Source organism: Echinops telfairi, unplaced genomic scaffold (genome assembly GCF_000313985.2).
Source record: "Echinops telfairi isolate 266 unplaced genomic scaffold, ASM31398v2 ScPeMD7_6080;HRSCAF=6971, whole genome shotgun sequence".
NCBI classification, from domain to species: domain Eukaryota; kingdom Metazoa; phylum Chordata; class Mammalia; order Afrosoricida; family Tenrecidae; genus Echinops; species Echinops telfairi.
In genome coordinates, this window is record NW_022109980.1 from 8,281,474 (window position 1) to 8,289,105 (window position 7,632).

General features: G+C 46.3%; 1 pseudogene; it reads right to left on the reverse strand.

The window, feature by feature from the left end:
* Nucleotides 1-672: 672 nt before the first annotated feature.
* LOC101639784 lies at nucleotides 673-2,881 on the reverse strand (annotated as a pseudogene).
* Nucleotides 2,882-7,632: the final 4,751 nt, after the last annotated feature.

Consider the following 7,632-nt stretch of genomic DNA (forward strand, 5'->3'; position numbering starts at 1 on the left):
ATAAGATCCAAAACCAATGGCCTGACATAAGCTCCAGGTCAATCAACTTCTCCCGAAACTCTGCTGGAAATACTCCGGTGGCCACTATAGATAGACTGGTAGGAGGAAGATGGGGAGGAAGAAGTCCCCATCACCCTGGCCCTCCCCTCCATGCTCTGTAAACTCTTCTGCTCTAGGGTCCCCCGGGGGGTGCCCTGAAGAGGGCCAGGGCAGAGACCACTGAGAAAGGTGGTCCTTGGGGGCACCAGCTAATGGCTGGGGGCAGTCGGAAAACCCAAAGAGCCCCCCTGAGCCAGTGGGGGCCTGACGCACCCCACCATGGTGGGAGGCGGAGGCTGCCGGGAGCCGAGCCCAGCTCAGGAGACACAGGTTAGGACAACACCAGAACCACCTCCAGCAGTCCAGAGGCTGGACAGGTCAGGACAGGGCATGGGGGTGGGAGAGGGAGTGTCTGTGCCCCTCGGGTGGGTCCAGATCTACAGCCAAGGCACAGATGGCACTGTCCATGTGGCAGGTCCCAAATGGTGTGCAACCCACCGACCAGCGAAGTCCCCACACGTGGGCCTGAGTCCTCTCCAGGGCCCAGCCCGTGGGGGCCCTGCCACGGCACCCCCGCGGGGTCTGGCGGGCTCTCCCTCCCGGCACCCCGCGTCTGGTCGCCCCGTGCCTGAGTCAGTTCTTCTTCTCCAGGTAGTTGGAGGAATCCCAGCCTTTGAAGGGCTTCACCCCATCCGGGACGTGGCAGTACCACCAGCCGTTGGGGTTCCTATCCAGTACTTCCATGGACACCCCTCTGGAAGCCTGCAGTCTCCTCGTCGCCCTCATAGTCCGCTATGGAGATGTACACGTCCTTGAGGTTGTTGTGGATGAACTGGGACTTTTTGATGGTCTTGGGGCGCACGGGGGACACGGGGATGCCATTGCGCTGGGCCGGCAGCAGGGGCGTGCTCGAGTCCTGGCTGGCAGCCCACTCAGTCAGGCATCCTTTGGCCTCCTAGGCGGCCGAGCTGGCTGTGCTGAGGGAGGAGTTCCTGCGGACGCCCCAGATGCTGTCAGTGGCCTTAAGGGACTCGTTCCTGCGCAGGGTGCAGGACAGGTTGTTATCCTTGGGTGGTGGGGACACGAACACCGACTGGGGCCTCACAGCCACCTGCCGCACGCCATTGCGCATCTTCACGGGCCTGGCCCCCGGGGCTTTGCTGAAGCCCCCTGGCGGCTTGGAGGGGATGGACAGCGTGGCCTTCTTGCTCTGGATGAGGGTGTTCAGGGCCTGCACCCGCTTCTCCATCTTCTCCGGGCTGTCTGTCTTGCCCTCGTGCTCCGTGCTCTTGGCCTTGGCCGGGTCTGACCCGGGACCCGAGAGCTCGGACTCGGGCTGCTTGTTCTCGCCCAGCACCAGATAGTGAGAGGGGGTCCAGCCCTCCAGCTACCCGTGCCTCACGTACTACCACCCGCTCTCCAGCTTCTCCAGCACCTGCACCTCCGCGCCCGCTGGGAAGCTGATCTCTGACTCTTGTACCTTCTGGTAGGTGGTCTCCTCCTCCAGGGCCATGTCCTCCAATGACTCACCCATCTTGAAGCAGGCCCACTGTAGCCAGGAGGCCGGCGAGGGCCAGCGGGGCTCAGCAGGCCACCGCTCCCCCAGCCCCCGTCCTCCCCAGGCTCCTCACTTGGCTCGGGCTCAGAGTCGAAGCCGAAGGTCGGGATGTCATATTCGGGCTCCTCATACTTGAGCGTCAGCGGGGAGTCCTGGCCTTCGCTGGCACCTGCCGCTGGCCCCTCCTCAGCCTCCTTGGACTTGCTGGGGGGTGCCGGTGGGGGCACCTTGGGCTGGGTCAGCCTGCTAGTGCGGCGGTTCAATGTAGGATGCGGGGGTCCAGCCTTCCTTCTCCCCGATCTGCACATACCACCAGCCTCCCAAGTTCTTATCAATGACCTCCGCCTTCTGTCCGCTTCGAAAGCTGATCCCATCTGAAATGCAGGACTGGAATTCCGTGATGATGTAGTACTGCACTTCAACAGAAGGGGGTTCTGGCGGCTTCGGCAGCTCGAACCCCAGGCTGGACTCTCGGCGTAGGGGAGGGGGGGGGGGCTTGTCCTTATGTTTGGGGAGCTTATCTGGGTCCTCTGCAGGGCGATCCTGGCCACGGCTGGAGAGCCCTGGGCCAGCTTGGAGACAGTCCTCTCGGGGACGCTCAGGGCGCTGCCATTGGAGGCGTTACAGAGGACGGGCAGACTGATCTCCTTCTTGGTGACATGAGCCTCCGGGCCCTCGTCCTCCACTGGTGGAGTGTCCTTGTCCCCAGAAGCCTTCTTGTTCAGCAGGTTGCTGATCTCCATGATGCTCCCGATGATCTCTACCAGGCCAGCCAGAGTCTTCTTCCGGGCAGGCAGGTCATCCTTGGCCTTCTTCAGGTAGGATACAGGTGCCCAGCCTTCCCTGCCCAGGTATCTGATGTACCACCAGCCTTCCAGGTTCTTCCGGATCACCTCCACGGTGACGCCCTGCTTGAAGTCAATCTCGTCCTTGCTCTGACATACTTCTCCTCTGCTGCCTGTTGACCATCCTGCCCAGCGTTCACTGGCGATCCAGGCACCACAGATGGGCCTTGTGTCTCATGGAAACTTCCCCTGTCTTGGAGGTGTTGATGTCTGAGTCGTCCCAAGTACCACTCTGACCCTCCAGGTAGGTGGCAGGGACCCAACCCTGCTCCTCAGAGGTGCTTACAAACCACCAGCCGCTCTCGTTCTTCTCGAGGCTCAGCTCCAATTTCTCGTGCTTCTTATAGTTGGACACCACCACGAACTGCTCCAGGATCATGGGCTCGGCGTTGCTGTCGGCACCTGATTTCCTCTTGGAACCGCCATAGTCCCCAGACATCTAAACAATCAGATATGCTTGGTGTCAGGTTTTCTGGCTATATTCATTCTTTTACATAATACTAAAAACAAGCTGGTATATTTATTAGCAATCAAATCATACACTTCAGTGTTTTCCCTGGCCAAACTTTTCTAATGGAAAAAATATGCATTACTATTGTCATCACGTTCATCCGGTTGATAAATTAAATATTTACAAGCATACTGAGATGGAAAAAGTTGGCAAATGACTTTACTGAGTATTACAATTGAGTAGACTTCTTTTCTACAATAAAACTGAATGTACCAGATGGTAGAATAAAATAAGTTCTTAATCCACTTTAGTCTGCATCTATTTCCAAGTATTATGCAATCCTTTCAAATCGAACTAACTGAATAGTATGGCCACTAGCTCCTAAGATGATACATTTTCCAACTTCCGCTCTTGGATTAATGTTGAAATGCTCATTATTTGGATTCTATTATCCACTAATCTTTCTAAGCATGAGAATGAATTTCAACTATGTATTTTATTTCTCTGGTGGAGAATGGAAGAGATAAGTAAGAAGGGCTAATTTATCCTACTTTATTTAAATTTTACCTTTTAGGAAATATAAGGGGTAATTGAAAAATTAAAGCATTGAAAAGCTTCACTAAATTTAGAGGATGTTTCCAATGGAAAGGGGTTTCAATGTCAATATAATACTGGATATAATAGCAATCTGGGGTTAGAAGCTTAAGAGTACATTATGTATGACTCAGAGTTATATTAATTGATATTGGACCCTAGTAATGATGAGTGCCCCTGACTTTATGGATAAGTAAAGTAGACATTGTTATGCTACTTCAACTACCCTGCAATCTCAGTGTGTTAACAAAATAAAAGCTTATATCTCATTTTTGAATATCAACTGTGGATCTAGGCAACTTTATCTGGTAATAGTCCTCTATCTCATTATCCAGTATGCAAATGTAGAAGGTGTTAATACTTCATAGTTACACACATCTGAAGCTTACTGCCTGCTCAGTGAAGCACAAAAAAAATAAAAAGACTAAAAATACTAAAGTGATGTACATTATATATACATACATTTATTAGATCAAGCAATACACATGGTTATTCACAACTTTCAAAGGGATGAAGGTGAATAAAGCAGCCTATTATGAGCCTAAATGAAGAGGAGAATCAGAAATATTAGTAAATAAGAGAAACCTTTATAGCTGTACAGTCATGAATTATGCTACCAAATAAAATAACAGTTTGGCCCTTGCTCTTGGATCCTAGAAGATAATCCTTTGATTATCCTGGGCTATTGAGGTTCGTTTATGATCTAAAATCTACACACCATCCCTGAGGATTTGGTCTAATGAGTAGGGGCAAGCTAGACCAGAAAGATCACCTCGTATCAAATAACCTCAAACCAAAATCCTAACTCATTGTCATCAAATCCATTTTAACGCACAGTGACCCTATAGAACAGATTAGAACTGCTCCTCTGGGTTCATAAGACTGTAAGTTTTTATAGGAGTAGAAGTCCTCTTGTTCCTGCTGAGTGGCTGGTGGTTTTGAACTGCTGGCCTTGTGATTAGCAGGCCAATGTATAACCAAACCCTAAGAAGTGAAATTTTAAAAATTTCATTAACTTTAAAGAAGGTTAAGTAGGTATTTCTTGGATTACTTCAAAGTAACAAAAAAAAGGTATAAATTAACATATCATGCATATGCAATGAAGCCTCAATCATGACCACAGGATGATTGACACGAGTAAAGATTCTGATCATGGAAGCTTCAAGAGCTTTTTGGAAGTTGAAGGGAGGGACATGCTTTCATTGGAATATGGATGCCCAGCATTGAGAACCTTCCCAGACCTTCCCAATGTATCTCATCTTTGTGATGATCCTAATCTATATTCTTTAACTAAAACAAGTCTGTAATCATAGGTATAGAAATTTCTGTCAGTTGTGAGTCATTCCCATGAATCTAAAGAAGTATTAGGAACTAACAAGTGATAATGGGGGATCCTAAGGGAAATCCTCAGCCTTGAACCTGGAATTCCAAAGGGGTTGTGAGAAAGCCCTGAATTTGTGAACAGCTAGTCAACGGAATTCTGCATGTCCTGTCAACATATGCATTCTGAGCTATCTCCAGCAAGCTAGGGACAGAGAAAGAGTGTCGTGTGAGCAGTTTTAACCAAGATGATTCAGAAACGGGAAAGTGGGGATTTGATTAATCTTTAGTGATTTAGATTTATTCTTATCCGTGAAATGATATTTTGTGTGTTATTGGATTAGGAAATATTGAAATTAGTAAGAATAACTTTAAAAAAAAACAGGATGGAATGTCATGTTTGTTGAATGTGTGAATATGCAAGATAAGCAGTAAAACAATTCAAACTTTAGTCAGCATTGATCACAACCTATATGTATGATTCAACACTTACCAAGAGATTCCCTTGCAAACTGTATCTCATCTTCTGAATTAATGTTAGAATATCCCCTCCAGTTAATTAATCCCCTCATTTGAATTAATAATCTCTAGTATTATGAAAATGTTATTGGCCACATATTAACTTACAGGAAATATGTTCCAAGTTTGCATACACATATACTCATAATAGCCATCTCCTTGTGTGGCATTGAGTTTAGTAGTACTCATAGTGATTATATATGGTAGAGTAGAATTGGCTAAACTATTTACTAGACTATAATTTCATGGGAACAAATGATCAGGTGTTTTCTTCTCAGGAGATTTGAATGTCAATGTGTTTGAACCATTGATATTTTTATTAGAAGCTGACCATTTAAACATTGTATCACCAAGACTCCTTATGAAGACCAAAATCCCATCATGATAAATGGAGAAAGGGTTGAAGTTGTGAAGAATTTCGTCTTGATTGGATACACAATCCATGTTCTTTGAAGCAGCAGCCAAGAGATCAAAAGATACATTGCATTGAATAAACCTGCTGCACAAGACCTCTTTGGAGTATTGAAAAGAAAGGACATTACTACGATGACTAAGGTGCGTCTGACCCAAGCCATGGTATTTTCATTTGCCTCATATGCATGTGAAAGCTGTGTAGTCCATAAGGAAGACCAAAGAAAAAGCAATACTTTTGAATTGTGGTGCTGGCGAAGAATCTTGAAACTACCATGGTCTGCAAAAATGACAAACCGATCTGTCCTAGAAGGGAAGTATGGCCTGAGTGCTCCCTAGAGGCAAGGATTAAAAGACACCATCTTACAGACTTTGGACATGTTGTCAGAGAGATTGGTCCCTGGAAAAAGACATCATGCTTGGTAAAGTGGAGGGGCAGTGAAAAAGAGGAAAGTCCTTAATCAGATGGATCGACGAAGTAGCTGCAACAATAGGTTCAGGCATAGACACAATTTTGAGAATGATGTGGGATTGGGCAGTATTTCATTCTGTTATGCATAAGGTTGTTATGGGTCAGAGCCAATTTAATGGCACCTAACAACAACAACAATAACAATATACATGTAATGGTATCTTTATGTCTGAGGGTAAGTAAAAAAGTATTTATATTAGGGTTCCAGTTCATATGTGCATAGGTTTATTAATAAACTTGTTTAAACATGTCTCTTGTATTGATGACTTCAGGCAAGTCCTCCCAATTATTAGCACACTTCTCTTAATCTCATTAGTGTGTCCTTGGGAGAAATAAAGATTCTGCAATTGTAGCAAGGAGACAGCATCTGAACTGCTCTGACTTCACAGGGGAAAGAAAAATTAAACCCATCAGCACAAGGAAAATTTCTTTAAGACTCAGTTTAGATGTGCCTCCAAACCCCCAACTTTCTTACCATCTTTGACAGCAACTATTCTCTCACAACCCTGTACTTCTCAGTTGGGTTCAATAAGTCATTGCAAGGCTGCAGAGAACTCACCGATCATACTCACAATTATGGGGTTTATTATGGATGTTAACAGGTTACAATTCAAGATCATAAATTCTTAGGATGCAGTTCTATGGTCAGGTGAGATTCACAACCCCCCCACACCCCCGACACACACACCCAATGTCCATATGCGAGCCTTTCTCTGGCCCTCAACCTTTGCCCTTAGGGTAATCCTAGGTGTCTGCCCTGCAAGAAGAAGTGTACAAAGCAATTTCTGTGTTGCTGATAAATGTCTAAGGGGAAATCTACTCAACTATATCTCTATCAGAAGGCACTCAGTGCTAACTTAGTGGATCAGCAAACCTAGTCCCCTAATGAAGTACCTGGAAGCACTCTACTCCACATGCAAGTCTCCTACTGGAAGACACTCAAATTTTTTAATTCTGTGGGCCAGGAAGCCCACTGCTCTGTCTCTTGGTTCTGCTGCTGCCATTCTCCTGCCACAACTTTTTGTTCCTGGATCAAGGGGGTTCAATGCACAGGAATCTTGGAGTCCAAATTTCTCTCTTCATCCCTGATGTTCTTCATTTATGTTACTGAGATTCCCCGTTCCTGCTTCTAAGAGCACTCATTTTATACCCAGCCAATGTTTGTTGTTGCTATCATTAAGTGCCATAGAGTCAAAATTCCAAAATTATGCTATCACAATGAACTCTGTTAATAATTGCTGATAATTGAATCATGTAATCCTATCAGCATCAACCCCCAACTTCTCTAACCATGAAGAAAAGAGGGAATATATCCAATGTGCATGGCCCTAAGCCAGTCGCTTGTTGGGAATTATAAAGACTATGGCTAGAAGGGCTTCATTAAGTAATTCACTGCATTACAGATAATTTTTGTGCATCTGAG